The 16,063-nt window shown below is 44.5% G+C and overlaps 1 long non-coding RNA gene across 1 annotated transcript in view; it reads right to left on the bottom strand.

Moving 5' to 3' along the window:
- Nucleotides 1–578: 578 nt before the first annotated feature.
- The window catches only part of LOC309335148, a 91,626-nt gene continuing 76,141 nt past the window's right edge, over nucleotides 579–16,063 (bottom strand). Inside the window, exon 2 of the long non-coding RNA XR_014153396.1 lies at nucleotides 579–946. This is a non-coding gene — a long non-coding RNA (uncharacterized lncRNA). The remainder of the gene's footprint in view (nucleotides 947–16,063) is intronic.

Here is a 16,063-nt window from a genome sequence, read left to right as displayed (position 1 = left end):
AGTTCTTCACAGAACATAGAATTGTAGAGTTGGAAGGGATCACATAGATCATCTAGTCCAACCCCCTGAAATGCAGGAATCTTTCACCCAACACGGGGCTCAAACCCCCGACCCTGAGATTAATATTCTCATTCTGAGACAGACTTACAGGGAGCTTTGTCCCATAGTGGCACCTCCTCCTGCTCATCTACTTGTGTTTGCAAATTTGGTTCCTACCAGTTTATCAACCTAGCATTCTTAGCATTATTCACTTCTAAGATCTTACAAATTATGGACATGATTCCCTCTACCATCCATAAATAGCTGCTGAAGCTGAGACAAACTTCTAGTCACCTGTTCCTTGATACTTGCCTGAGAAAGAAAAGAATTAAGGTGATGTCCCAAGAGCCAAGGCATATCAGGATTGTCCAGCTGTCTCAATTTCTTCAACAGAAGACAGAGTTTCTTCATGATAAAAGTTTTTTTTAGTCGATACAGATAGTTCTCCTACCCAGCTATATTAAATGATCCAGAGATGTTCTAAATAAACCCAGAGAGAGTGTCATAGTCCCTTTAACCCAGATTTTTAAAAGGGGCAGAGTACAGGAGCTTGTGGGACACGGGTGGCGCTGTGGGTAAAAGCCTCAGCGCCTAGGACTTGCCGATCGAAAGGTCGGCGGTTCGAATCCCCGCGGCGGGGTGCGCTCCCATTGCTTGGTCCCAGCGCCTGCCAACCTAGCAGTTCGAAAGCACCCCCGGGTGCAAGTAGATAAATAGGGACTGCTTACTAGCGGGAAGGTAAACGGCGTTCCGTGTGCTGCGCTGGCTCGCCAGATGCAGCTTGTCACGCTGGCCACGTGACCCGGAAGTGTCTGTGGACAGCGCTGGCTCCCGGCCTATAGAGTGAGATGAGTGCACAACCCTAGAGTCTGTCAAGACTGGCCCGAACGGGCAGGGGTACCTTTACCTTTACCTTTAAATGAGCTTGTGATCCAGAACAAGGATCAGAATTTGTATTGTAGGAACAGGCAAACTGTCGGTGGAACTCTATCTATCATACATTTTTTTTTTCTAATCGCACCCAATGCCTACTTGAGCCTTCATTTATAAAAGCAGTAGCATGTTCTAAGTGACAGACCTCATAATATAAAAGTAAAAGCCAGCTTGCACTTATTTATAAATCCTTTCTTAACCTCAGACACTTAGAACCAAATATACACTAATTTGCCTGTTTTGCCAGTTATTTAACTGCATTACTGGAAAGGTTCAGAATCAATATAGGTGCTGCGGCAAAGCACAGACTAAACCTAAACTAATCTGTCCATTTTTGATGGATTCACCTCCTTCCATCTGCAGATATCTCTACCAATCAAGTTCCATTTATTACCACAGTTTTCCCACATACAATTTATTGAGGTTGAGCTATATTATAATCATTATCCCATTTTAGGATAGAAAGCAATGAGAAGTTAAGCAACTTTCCTGAGTTTATGTGGGGCGGGGGAGGGGGGAAGCAAGAAATCTAAAAATATAAAGCAATTTATTCTTATCCAATTTACCACACTGTTAGACACGACACTTGTCTTGGTAACCACATGGCAGATCTCCTGCTGAGACATTATGCAAAGTTTCAGTTTTGAAAATTATACTTGGATTCACAGGAGGGTGCAAAGCTAGGCTTGAGTCAGCATTCCTCTGAAATCCTAAGAGAAGCAGAAGCCATCCTTGCCCTGGAAAGGCTTGTCCTTCAGTGCTTTGGCATGGAAAGAGCAGTCTTGTTTTCTTACCTAGTCCTTCAGACATTCACAATATAACTCTTTTGCTTTGACAGCAAAAGAAAGGGGGTTCTACTTCAGCACTAGCTTCTTCAGAGCGGTTTGTCAGCAATAATTGGAAGGAAGGAAATGAGCGTGCCTGTAATCAGGTTATGTGTGTGTGCATGTGTGTGTGAGGGAGATAGAGAGAGGAGGACTGGCTGGACACTGAGGAGTTGTAGCGAGATACTGTTGAGTAGGCACAGGGAGAAGCGGGGATGGTCATTTTAGACTCATGGCTGTCCGTGGAGTCGCAGGTCAATTCTGTGTCCAGGGCAGCTCCACCTGGTACCCAGGCTGAGACCCTACCTGCCCGTGGACTGTCTCGCCAGAGTGGTGTATGTTCTGGTTATCTCCTGCTTGGACTACTGCAATGCGCTCTGCGTGGGGCTACCTTTGAAGGTGGCCTGGAAACTACAACTAATCCAGAATATGGCAGCCAGACTGGTGACTGGGAATGGCCACTGAGACCATATAACACCAGTCCTGAAAGACCTACATTGGCTCCCAGTACATTTCTGAGCACAATTCAAAGTGTTGGTACTGACCTTTAAAGCCCTAAACAGCCTCAGCCCAGTATACCTGAAGGAGCGTTTCCACCCTCATCATTCAGCCCAGACACTCTGAGGGCCTTCTGGTGGTTCCCTCACTGTGAGAAGTGAGGTTGCAGGGAACCAGGCAGAGGGCCTTCTCGGTAGTGGAACCCACCCTGTGGAATGCCCTCCCATCAGATGTCAAAGAAACAAACAACTATAGTGGAACCTCTCGGAAGCCAAACGGTTTGAAACCCAAATACCAATAACCCAGAAGTGAATGCTTCTGTTTTCAAACGCACCTCAGAAGTCAAATAGCTTCCGAAGTGTGTTTCCTCATTTTCTCAATGGAATTTGCCAACCGCCCATTGTGCCTCAGTTGTCAAATGTTTCAGAAGTTGAGCAGTCTTCTGGAACAGATTACATTCGACAACCCAGATACCACTGTATCTGACTTTTAGAAGACATCTGAAGGCAACCCTGTTTAAGGAAGTTTTTAATGTTTGATGTTTTATCGTGTTTTTAATATTCTGTTGGGAGCTGCCCAGAGTGGCTGGGGAAACCCAGCCAGATGGGTGGGGGATAAATAAATTATTATTATTGTTATTGTTAGGACTGACTTAGATGAAGGGGTCGATGATTTTGGGGAGCCTGCAACAGCCAGGAGACAAGAGTCAGGGGCTGCCAGATTGTAGAATGAAGGACACGTGCAGGAGGACAGAGAAACAGTTCAGGTGAGTTTTAGTTTACTGGATCCCTTCCATTCGGGATTCAGGCCTCATCATGGGACTGAAACTGCCTTGGTCGCACTGGTTGATGATCTCCGGCGGGCTAGGGACAAAGGTGAGAGCTGTTTCCTTGTTCTGCTGGATCTCTCAGCGGCATTTGATACCATCGACCATAACATCCTTCTGGACCGTCTTGAGGGGCTGGGAGCTGGGGGCACTGTTATACAGTGGTTCCGCTCCTTCCTCCTGGGCCGTGTTCAGAAAGTGGGGGGGGGGTGAGTGTTCAGACCCCTGGGCTCTCACTTGTGGGGTGCCTCAGGGGTTTGTCCTCTCCCCCATGCTTTTCAACATTTACATGCATCAGGAGGTTTGGGCTGGGTGTTCATCAGTATGCGGATGATACCCAGCTCTACCTCTCTTTTAAATCAGAACCAGTGAAGGCGGTGAAGGTCCTGTGTGAGTGTCTGGAGGCGGTTGGAGGATGGATGGCGGCTAACAGATTGAGGTTGAATCCTGACAAGACAGAAGTACTGTTTTGGGGGGACAGGAGGTGGGCAGGTGTGGAGGATTCCCTGGTCCTGAATGGGGTAACTGTGCCCCTGAAGGACCAGGTGTGCAGCCTGGGAGTCATTTTGGACTCACAGCTGTCCATGGAGGCACAGGTCAAATCTGTGTCCAGGGCAGCTGTTTACCAGCTCCATCTGGTACGTAGGCTGAGACCCTATCTGCCTGCGGACTGTCTCGCCAGAGTGGTGCATGCTCTGGTTATCTCCCGCTTGGACTACTGCAATGCACTCTACGTGGGGCTACCTTTGAAGGTGACTCGGAAACTACAACTAATCCAGAATGCGGCAGCTAGACTGGTGACTGGGGGCGGCCGCCGAGACCATATAACACCGGTCTTGAAAGACCTACATTGGCTCCCAGTACGTTTCCGAGCACAATTCAAAGTGTTGGTGCTGACCTTTAAAGCCCTAAACGGCCTCGGTCCAGTATACCTGAAGGAGCGTCTCCCCCCCCCCCCATTATTCTGCCCGGACGCTGAGGTCCAGCGCCGAGGGCCTTCTGGCGGTCCCCTCATTGCGAGAAGCAAAGCTACAGGGAACCAGGCAGAGGGCCTTCTCGGTAGTGGCGCCCACCCTGTGGAACGCCCTTCCAGTGGATGTCAAAGTGATAAACAACTACCTGACATTCAGAAGACATCTTAAAGCAGCCCTGTTCAAGGAAATTTTTAACGTGTGATATTTTACTGTATTTTTGGTTTCTATGGAAGCCGCCCAGAGTGGCTGGGGAGGCCCAGCCAGATGGGCGGGGTATAAATAAATTATTATTATTATTATTATTATTATTATTATTATTATTATTATTACCACACTCATTGCACCACACACACGATTGTAAATACTAGTCTTGTGCAAATATGTGCCTGTGTAGAGAGATATTTGGATACATTGAAATGGATATGCTTCCTAAGGATTCTCACCTGAACAAAACAAACCAAAAGTTGCTAATTTTACAAAAGAATGAATTTTAAGAAATGGAAAATTTCACAAAGGAGAAACACAGCTGTTGGGAACGTTCCCTTCTACATAACTGCCCTAGAATCCCTGGAGATGCAGGCTACATTTTCCCTTTCCTCCAGCAGAGCCACTCTCTCTAGAGTCAAGGTGTCATAGCTTTCTAATATTGAAAGGGCACCCATAAGTGATTTTTGTGATACCACAGGAGCACTACGCGGCACTCTTTGTCCCAGCTGCAGGTTGTAGACGGCATTTAGACAAGATGCTCTCAATTTACTGAGCACCTCCTCCTCTCCAACAGCGTTTCTGCTTCCTGTTCACTTGCCTCCCCCAATGGACCCGATCCACACCACCTCTCAGAAGTGAGACAGCAAGGAGGGCTCTTCTTTCAATGCTTGTTCACTTGGAGAAGACAAGTGGTCAGGTGGACGCAATGAGGATGATGGGCAGAAATGGCCAGAGGGCTCCAGGTTTTGTCAGTAACCCTCTTTTTGGGCCATGGGACTGAGCAGGTACTCGATAATGCTGATCCCAGGCACCAGCCGTGAACATTTTTGTGCTGCTTCACTATGAGTGGCAAGTTCATGAATCTCCTAGCCTAATGAACATAGCCCAGTAATGGAACAGAACTGTGTTATGTGTCCTGCACAATTGATTGCATGGCTTAATGTGGAATCAGGAGTAATTTCTCTTGCATTATTATTATTATTATTATTATTATTATTATTATTATTATTATATTATCCAGAAAGGCTGTTAGGAAGAGTTGTGCTTAATTGATTCTCAGCACCAGTCTCACCTAGTGCTTCTGTAAATGAATGGCAGAAGGGACATTGGAGGAGGCAATTGCAGCTTGCTACAATCGCCATGAATTTTGCAGCAACTTTCCAACAATCTGTTTCGAGTGGGGAAAGGTACTGACTATTGTAATTTGCACAGGACATGTAGGCGGCTGAAAAATAATAAACTGACAGCAGACTACCTTATAGTTGTTTTCAAAATGCCATGATTAGTACCTCACTGAAAGACACACCATTTTCACAAGTCTTAGGTATAATCATTTGCAGGATGAGAAAAAGAAAACACTTTCTGCTGGTTCTGTTTTATTTTTTCTTTGTTTTCAAATTGCAAAAGCGGCAAGAAGGCATCATTTGAAACACACACACACAGATCCAAAGAAAAGAACAGTAAATAGATAATGATGCAATAAACTACATATTCTAAATTTTGCCAAGATGCAGTTTGGACACCATCAAGTTATCTCGTTATCATGCAACATTCATCATATTGCACAGGAAGCTATTGTGAATGAGATATGGTTAAGTTCACCAGCAGAGACTGAGCCATATTCCCTGCTTAGTCCTAACATTCATACTCCACTTGCCTTCCATGAAGCTCAGGAAAATGCACATGGATGAGTTTACAACATTGTAACCTCACCAAGCCATTGAGAAGTAGATTTCTCAGAGCCAATCAACTAGTAAACTTTATAGTTGAGGAGGGATTTGAACCTATGCAGTAACAGTGAAAGGGGAGTGCGGTGGGGGTGGTCCTACCTGGGTGTCATCCTGAGGGGGGTGTGACATTCTGTGCACAGCCTGCCTGCCCGCTTGTGACTCCCAAGCCTCCCCTGACTCCTGAGCTGTCAAAACGAAGGGGAAAGGCCTCCGGGAAAGCAGTACAGCTCGGAGGCCTTTCCCCTTTGGCCTTTCCCAATGGCTCGGAGGCCTTTCCCCTTTGTATTGACAGCTCAGGAGATGGGGGAAAGTCGCGGGTGGGTGGCTAGCCCCCCGGGACACACACGGCTAGCCCCGCGCCACGCGCACCGCTCTGGGTGCTGGAGCACCTAGCTCTGCCTCTGAACCTATGTCTCCTTATTCCAAGTCCAGAACTAGCCACTGCTCACTGTGTAAATTTATTACTTGCACATAGTTGCATTCCCCTGAACCAGCTCAATCTCAGTTATTGACTTCACTACAAATTTGGGGAGATTGAGACATTCCCACTTCCCCCTTGTATTAATATTTCCAGGTCACTGTTTCCATCAATATGGTTGCGCACTCAACAGACAATGCTTGCCTCCCTGCTTAGCTCTTTGATGCCCTTCATTTGGAGAGATTTACAAACAAAAAACAAAAATCTTTATATTTTACTGCATTTCTAAACACATTCACATGAACTAAGGTTGCCAACTGTATTCTTTTATTTTGCCGGCACAGTTCTACTGCTTTTAACTATGGCACAACTGGCAACAATTTGAAAGGCATGGCTTTTCTTAGTACAGATATAAAGCGAAAATAGGGGTGTCCTAAGGAAAAGTGGGACATTCTGGGATCAAATCAGAAACCAGGACGGTTTCTGTAAATCCAGGACTGTCCCTGGAAAATAGGGACACTTGGAGGATCTGAGTCTCATGCCTTCAAATGCACACTGATGTGGTCCAGTTGATTTCACTGGGGTATAAGCTCATCCTTAGCAATGCCAATTCACAGACTTCACATTTATTGCCTGAACCAGATGTGGGTTTAGAATCTTCCCTTTCTTCTCTCTCTCTCTCTCTCTCTCTCTCTCTCTCTCTCTTTTAATGGAACCAATGAAATGCGATTGGGAAAGTTCCAGAGCTTGTTTTTAACTAATTGCGCAAAAGGGTCCATTTTGCTTACATGATAGCATATTAAAATTCCAAAGCCTTCCATTAAAAAAAAAAAAGTTATGCGTGGAACCATTTGTGGTGATATATTGAACAGCAATTTGTCTGTCTATAGCTCCCTATTGAGATGATGTATCAAGCATCTGTCAGCTTTGCTCCGAGGGCAGCTGCAGCCTTCATGTTTTTACGCCAAATTATATCTGACATTTAATTCAATATCCAGAGGAGCATAATAGAGGGAGGGGGGAAAGACGCTAACCACAGGGGTGGTAAAACAGCAGGAAGCTCCATTTGCAAGAGAAGATGTGGCGGTGTGCCCCAGAGTTCTGCTCTCTGCAATACTGTTTAATAAGTAAGCGGCTTGGCAAAAGAGAATTGAACATTCAAAGGAAAGGAATGCTGTGGATGCCAATGGGTTTTAAGAGGCAGTCCCTCACCTCTAGCCCTAGGACTTGCCATCACACTGTTTCTGAAGCATGATAGTGAAAACAACAAGGTGCCATGTCTAATCCTAAAACAGAAATCCTAGAATTTGCATTTCAATTCCTTTTCAAATAAGATTTTCTGTATTCTTAATGTTAGCAAGCTTCATGCAGTGGTGTAGCATGGGGGGTGGGCACCGGGGCAGTTGCCCCGGGTGCAAAATTGTTAGGGGATGCAAAATTTCAACACTCAGGGATGCCTAAATATAGCTGCATGCTTCCATTGCTGGGCTCCGTTGAAACGGCTTCTCCATTTAAACTAGGAAGTGACCTCTCCAGACAACAGAACAACTCTACTTTTCTTATCTCTGTGGCCGTGATCTCCCGGGAGACGCAGACACCATTAGGCAGTTGAAAGTGCATGCATACTCTGTCCATTTCACCCCTCTATGTGGCCCTGGGTGCTGGCAACCCATGCTATGCTACTGGGTTCATATGGACTAACAGTCTGACTTCCCATGGTTGTATGCTGTATAGGAAAAAAGGCCACAGGTCAGGTGCCATGACTAAACCCCGAAGGAGCATCAATTCCTGCCTTGTTTTCTTTCAGAAGTAAAAACTGGAGGAGGACCCAGATTTGGGGTCATGGCATGTGGGTTGATCCATTTTCTCATGGCTGTTTACTTGGGATGTGCACCAAATTTGCAAACTGAATTGAGCCAGCCCCGGATCAGCCTGGGGGGGGAGTTGATCCAAAGTCTCAGATCAGGTGGGCACAGCCCTAGGAAATAACATGTGTTTCAGGTACAGAATCTTCTCTCAGAATACAGGGTGATGGAACAGATGCCTTTCAGATTAATCATGTCCAAATAATAAAATTTTGGCATGGCAAATTTGAAAGGGATCAAGGTTCGGCAGGGGAAACCCCATTAATCAATAAAGCTGAGCCAAGCTGATGTTGTATGGCAGATACATGCAACAATGTCCCCACGATTATCTGCATCTCTTGTTAGGGATGCTTGAGAAGTCCCATCTTTATGAAGTGACTGGATGCAAAACTTCTGGACTGATGTGCAGGTCAGGACTTCGTTATACCCCAGCACTCACCTTTTTCTATCGCTGTGTCATAGTTCTTGGTTTTAAAAATGTATAAAGAGTACATTTTAGTATTGCACATTTTGAGGGGGAAATGTGTTTATAAATGCATATTTTGAGAGATAATTGTTTTAAAATATGCATTTGATTTGTATTTATTTATTTGTTGCTTTCATAACCTGCCCTTTTCTTTAAGGAATTCAAGTTCTCCCCCTCCCCATCTGATCTTCACAACAGCCCTGTGAGGTAGGTTAGGATGAGAGGCAACAACTGGCCAAAAGTACTTTAAAAAGAGAGGTTTGGAGGGAGGCAGAATTGCAGGTTAATGCAGAAGCATGATGGAATAGACTTGAGAGTAAAAGGTAAAGGTAAAGGGACCCCTGACCATTAGGTCCAGCCGTGGCCGACTCTGGGGTTGCAGCGCTCATCTCACTTTATTGGCCGAGGGAGCCGGCGTACAGCTTCTGGGTCATGTGGCCAGCATGACTTAGCCGCTTCTGGCGAACCAGAGCAGCGCACAGAAACACTGTTTACCTTCCCACCAGAGCGGTACCTATTTATCTACCTGCACTTTGAGGTGCTTTCGAGCTGCTAGGTTGGCAAGAGCTGGGACTGAGCAACAGGAGCTCACTCTGTCGCGGGGAATCGAACCGCCAACCTTCTGATCAGCAAGTCCTAGGCTCTGTGGTTTAACTCACAGCGCCACCCGCATGGATCAGGAATAGATTGATTTGCCCATCTCTCTCTCTCTCTCTCTCTGTGTGTGTGTGTGTGTGTGTGTGTGTGTTTCTGTCTCTGTCTGTCTGTCTCCTTGTCCCATTTTCCTGGATGGATAAACAGCCTGGAGATAGCAACCTTGTTCTTACAAAAAATATCCATCTGTACAGAAAGAGTTAAGCACCCCATCTGCTGCTTCTCCAACTGAATTCACATCCACTCCTGACTACTTTTTCATTTTAAACAATGTTGGTAGACAGTTACATGCATCCAGCATGTAGAGTTCTGCTTCGGGCTTGAGGAGACAAAGGGACTTAATATACACAATAGACCTTTTACTTTTGAAGCCCCATCATTAATCTGCTAATAATAGCGGAAAAGATCTCTCCTCAAATTAATAGGCACTAGACAAATGTCACTCTTTACACCTGCAGTAGGTAGAATAATTTGGTTAGAGCAAAGCATCCCGCTAAGATCTTCTGTGATGGAGGAAACGCTTCTGTTCTTATTGTGAGTATAGAAATTAATTAGCCTTCAAGAGAAGATGATTGTACACTGTGTGACTCAGAGGCAAATGAATTAATGATGGATTTTGTGGGAAAGCAAGTCCAAATTTAGATGACAGCATTAATTGTGGGGGAAGGGAGAATTAAACTGCTTTGTTAGATATAAAAGATTGCATTGCTCTGGTATTGCCCACCCCTCAAAAAATGGCTTTATTAGGTTAGCTCCAGACTGTTACTGATCTGCAAGAGGGCTTCAATTGTTCACCAGAAATTTAGATTTGCACAGCTAAAGTGCTCTTGTCCAACAAATCTACTTTTTAAAACAAGCATTTGCAGTAAGGAAAGGGGCAGGGAAATGCCCTAAAAAGTGTAGAATAAAGATTTATTGAGGAGAAATTTGATAACCTCAGCTGAAGCAAATTGGAACAGATGCTCACTAAAAGAGGGGACATTGTACAATCTCTTTGCGAACTCTGTGCAAGCAGATCAGGATGAATGCTCAGTAAACAGGTTATCTGAAGGAACTCTAAGGCAAAGCTGAATTGAATTTAGGGGAAATATTTTTGAGCCCCCTTCCCCTAAGTTTAGTTTTGCTTGCTGAACTTCAACTTTACAATCTCAGATTTATTTTCATTAACACTTCAAAGTTTTGAATTAAAATTCCAACATTTACCTTTGATTTTTTCTTTTTTCTTTAAAATCACCCCTGTGGTAAGATAACCTCCCTGTTGTGTAACTGTAAGACCTCGGGCCCTTTCAGAGGAGCCAACTCCTAGGGGCCAATGAAAAGGTGGAGAGAGATTTGAGGCTTTTTTTGAGGCCGGAAGAGGCAATTGAGAATTGGGGACTCTGCATAACTAAGTGAGAAGCTGTGATGGCTTAAGGGTTTTGTGAAGGTCCAGCATTTCCATGGCAATTGGAGACTATGAGAGTTTACAGGAGGTCAGGCATCCAGACACTAAGCAGACCCTACAGCAATGGTTTCTGCATTTTATGCCTTCAGACACCTACATCAATCACTTTTGAAAATGCTAATGGGGTAGGGTACCTTTGCTTGCCAAGGGCAGGAAATGCTGGTACACACCTGACAGCAATGTAAATTTAACAGGAATGAGCATTACAAAGTTGTGCACGAGCCACTGAATATCCACCATTTCATATAGGTGCTAATTCCACAACTGTTCATTTTCAAGATAGTGTGCGATACATGTAAGATGTCCCTATGGCTCTATACACCTTTTCAAGTTCCATTTCAATGCATAAACAGCTACTGTTTGAAATATTCTTTCCTTTTTGGAAAAAGATGGCTGGGAATTTGGCCCAACAGATGGGGTGATTTTTATTTCCCATAACTGTGAGAAGTGGTAGAGGGAGGAACAGAAGACTTTTTAAAGTGGTAAAATATTTCCCTCTTTGATGAGCATTGCTCCCCCTTTCCCTTTATTTTTTTGCATGTTATTAAACAATTTAATGATTCCTCCTTCCCCATCTGTGTTATAATTTCAGTGAATTACCGTATAGTTTAGTTGCATAGTTAATCAGCATGTCATTGGTTAGCCTGCTTGGTTTATTTATCTGGGAATTTGGCTTCTCCGGCAAATACTTTCTGAGTCTCAAAGCCCTGCCCTTGTCACTCGTGTGTGTGTGTGTGTGTGTGTGTGTTTTATTGCTGTGCGCACCCCAATTCTTGGAGCAGACACAAATTTAGGGGGCAGCACTACCAGGCTTATTTTCTTTGGATGAGAGAATTGGGGAGCCTTAAAGTGTCACTGTGGTATTTGCTTTATTTACAAATACACAGGCCGAGCTGAGCCAAAATAGCTCATTCGGTAGAGCATGAGACACTTATTCCCAGGGATGTGAGTTTGAGCCCCATGTTAGGCAAATGACTTCTGCATTGCAGGGGGTTGGACTCGATGACCCACGTGGTCCCTTCCAACTCTACAATTCCATGATTCTATAAGTGGAGGCAGACAGCAGCCACTTCTACAAGGCAGACACAGAGAGGCCATGCCTCTCTAAGGGGCCTTCTGCCAACTAATCTCTCTCTCTCTCTCTTCTCCCTCATGTCTCTGAACACATACAGTCATACCTCATGTTGCGTTTGCTTCATGATACGTTCTTTCAGGTTGCATCCTGCGGTGACCCGGAAGTACAAGAAAGGGTTACTTCTGGTTTTTGCCGCTCACGTATGCGCAGATGCACAAAATGACATCACGCGCATGCGCAGATGCGGCGAATCACAACCCATGCAGACGCGGGTTGCGTTCTGCTCATGTTGCGAACGGGACTCCAGAACTGATCCTGTTTGCAACCAGAGGTACCACTGTACAAATTACCATAGTTGTTGCTTTCCTTGCTTTTGTGGCCCTGCCCCTTCTGCCTCTGGCCATCTATGTGGGGATGTTGGATGCAGCGTGGGGGCACACCCCCACCTCAGCATAAGACATGTCATAGAGTGTCTAGCCGCCATGCACACTCTCTGACCTTTGCCTCCCTCGCAGAAAGATTTGCTTAATGTTTCACGTGGCTGGAGCAACATGAGTGAGGCAGACTTTCAAATATCAGGGGAACATTTGGGGGAAACCCCTGTCTGACACATGTATCGCTAATGCTGGAAATGTGCCTTGCTGGAAATACGTTAGGTTCCGGGTGGTTTCACTACTGTTTCCAGTTGTTGACTTCTGCTAATAAAAAGAGCATCTGCAGAGCTAGCAGGCAGCTTGCTTGCTCCTGCACAGCTCACACGCATTCAACTTCCGTGCCGTCCTCTGTTATTTCTACACACCTATTTCTCCTTCAGAGGATAAGCCAGGTCTTAATCTTGCCCTCATCTGAAAAAATGTTCTCCACCCCTGATTTGCATCCTTCAAGCCGAGATATTACCAGCTGTCTCCTTAGGCATTAGCACCCATCAGCTAATCACCTGCCTTGCCCCACCCTCAGGCCCTAGGAGTCCTCATAAGGGAGCTGGTCCTGGAAGAACTGTGAGGTGAGAGACTTCATCAGGCAAGGCTTACTTCCACCTGCCTTGCTCCACCCTCTAGTCTCTGATTCTCAACTTGTATTGTATTCTTTTATGTACTGTGGCTTGCCATTGTTTTATTGATTATAGTTTAGAAATTATTTATTGTAACTGTTAAGAGTGAATTTCTGTTTAACTTTTATATGCTGATATTATTATTTTATACTATTCTAATGATTGTTGAGCGTTACTTTTTTGATGTAGGTTGCTTGTTTTAAAGTTATGTTTTATTATCACACATTTGCATTGCATTAGATTGTTATAAGATGTACATGTTTTGTTTCTGCAGCTTGTAAACTGCCTTGAGTATTGTAAGATAGAAAGATGGTATATAAATTAAAAATGATGATGATGATAGTGAAGTGCTGATAATTCTCCGTCATTTTCTCCAGACCATTCTCCATCTCCACCTTTCTCCACGAGAAAAGAAATTGCATTTGTTTATGACCCAGGAGAGGAAAGGGTGCAAGGTTGTGCTCACTTTGCTTTTGAGTGGCCAAGGGGTGTTTTGTGAGCATTCTTTCTTTCATTCATTCTGCAAAACATCTCCAAAGTGGTATAGCCCAACATTTTAAAGAACACAACTTATATGCAGAATTCATCATGCAAAAGGCTGGGCTGGAATTAAGATTGCCGTAAGAAATATCAACAACCTCAGATATGCAGGTGACACAAACTTGATGGCAGAAAGTGAGGAGGAATTAAAGAACCTTTTAATGAGGGTGAAAGAGGAGAGCGCAAAATATGGTCTGAAGCTCAACATCAAAAAAACGAAGATCATGGCCACTGGTCCCATCACCTCCTGGCAAATAGAAGGGGAAGAAATGGAGGCAGTGAGAGATTTTACTTTCTTGGGCTCCATGATCACTGCAGATGGTGACAGCAGCCACAAAATTAAAAGACACCTGCTTCTTGGGAGAAAAGCAATGACAAACCTAGACTGCATCTTAAAAAGCAGAGACATCACCTTGCCAACAAAGGTCTGTATAGTGAAAGCTATGGTTTTCCCAGTAGTAGTTATGTATGGAAGTGAGAGCTGGACCATAAAGAAGGCTGATCGCCGAAGAATTGATGCTTTTGAATTATGGTGCTGCAGGAGACTCTTGAGAGCCCCATGGACTGCAAACCTATCCATTCTGAAGGAAATCAGCCCTGAGTGCTCACTGGAAGGACAGATCCTGAAGCTGAGGCTCCAATACTTTGGCCACTTCATGAGAAGAGAAGACTCCCTGGAAAAGACCCTGATGGTGGGAAAGATGGAGGGCACAAGGAGAAGGGGACGACAGAGGATGAGATGGTTGGATAGTGTTCTTGAAGCTACCAGCATGAGTTTGACTAAACTGCGGGAGGCAGTGGAAGACAGGAGTCCCTGGCATGCTCTGGTCCATGGGGTCACGAAGAGTTGGACATGACTAAATGACTAAACAACAACAATGGCACAGTAGCAAATTCCTCTTGATGACTGTAGTTTGCCAGCCTCTTTCAGTCATACTTAGCAAGGAGTCTTTAATAGGCTATGAAGAAGCTCCCAGAACACAGTTTGAAAACAGCTGCAATAAATTAATGATAGCACTCAAACTTTTTCTCTCTCCATTTTTTTCTTCTGCCCTTAAAGGAGCTTGGCCATAAGGTCCCATCTGGAAATCCTGTCTCAAAATGGAAATGGCAAGATATTTTTCTACCCCAAGCTTAAAAAGGATCTGATTCTGAAAAGAGTGCAAACTCCTGAAATGGATGTTTAAGGCTAATTAGTCCGGGCCATGAAGAAAAGTATTGGATAGCTCTAGCTATTATGGAGAAACTAAGAAATAATGGTTGAATAAATCATAGGGCACTACTTCATTGGGAGTAAATTGTACTAGCATGACTGTGATTTACTGAAATTAAGATTAATGGTCCACTGATTATAATCTAGAAATGCACTTTAGAACAATACATTTTCCCTGCTATATAAAGTAATTAATAGTTCTATAATACCATCACACACATGATTTCTAGGAGAATGGAAGTTGTGTTTCCAAAGCTGTAAGTTTAATAGACATGCTCCAGAGTTAAACTGCAGCCCTGAGCAAACTTGTTAAAGAGTAAGCCCTATTGAACTCAGAAGGACCTATTTGTGAGTGAGGATGCTTAAGACGTCAAGCTCTGTTTGGGTAAATTAATCAATTTTAAAAAGTCTTCCCAATTGTTGCCATGTGAGAATTAAGCATTTACTCAACTCAAATCGAGGCGTGGTGGTGAAGAGTTTACCTTTGATTGCAGTGGGTCATTGTTCTTTATCAACAATAGAGATAGAGTACCCATGGTCCTTCAGAGGTTGCTGAACTACAGCTGCCATCATACTTGCCCATTGACCATGTTGGCTGGGGCTGAAGGAAGTTGGAGTCCCAGAACAGCTGGAGGACCACACATTTCTGCCCATTGCAGGAAGTGGATTGAGAAATTCTGCTCTCAAATGGCCCATCCAAACATGAATGATGACAAGTTGCTTGGGTCAAGCTTAAGAGAAAGCTTTTCTCAAAGAGTCATCTAGAGAAAGAAATAGGATAGCCTGCGCATGACCAGCAATGGAGGAGGAACCCACCTCACATGGTTTCTGAATCAGACTCACCTGATTCTGATGCACTTCAGAATCTGCAGTCTGGCAGATGTCATTACAAAGCAGTCCAAAGATTTTGTACTGCCTCCATGCTCTTCTTGATTCCATTCTAAAACAGGGGTACCCAGCTTCCCACAGCCTGACCAGCTAGCACAGAGCAAAGACACAAAAACAAGTCTCCCTCCAGTGGTGTCCAAACTTTTTTCAGAGAGGGCCAGATATGATGATGTAGAGGGCCTTGAGGGCTGACCAAAGGGCAAACCAAAATTGTTGACCTTTTTTTAGGATTGACATTGTTGGGCTGGATTAAACCAACTGGTGGGCCAGATTAGGCCACCAAAATGGACTTTGGACATGCCTGCAGCGGATACAAAACTTGATGATGTCCCCAGATGGACACGCATTCAAAGCCCACAGTGACAAAGAGCTCTGTGTACTAGCTGGTCAAACTGTAGGTTGCTGGATGCACCATTAT

The sequence above is a fragment of the Podarcis erhardii genome (assembly GCF_964252035.2).
Source record: "Podarcis erhardii genome assembly, chromosome: 2".
NCBI classification, from domain to species: Eukaryota; Metazoa; Chordata; class Lepidosauria; order Squamata; family Lacertidae; genus Podarcis; species Podarcis erhardii.
Note: the sequence above shows the minus strand (reverse complement) of the source record. Positions and strands in the feature narration are given on the sequence as shown.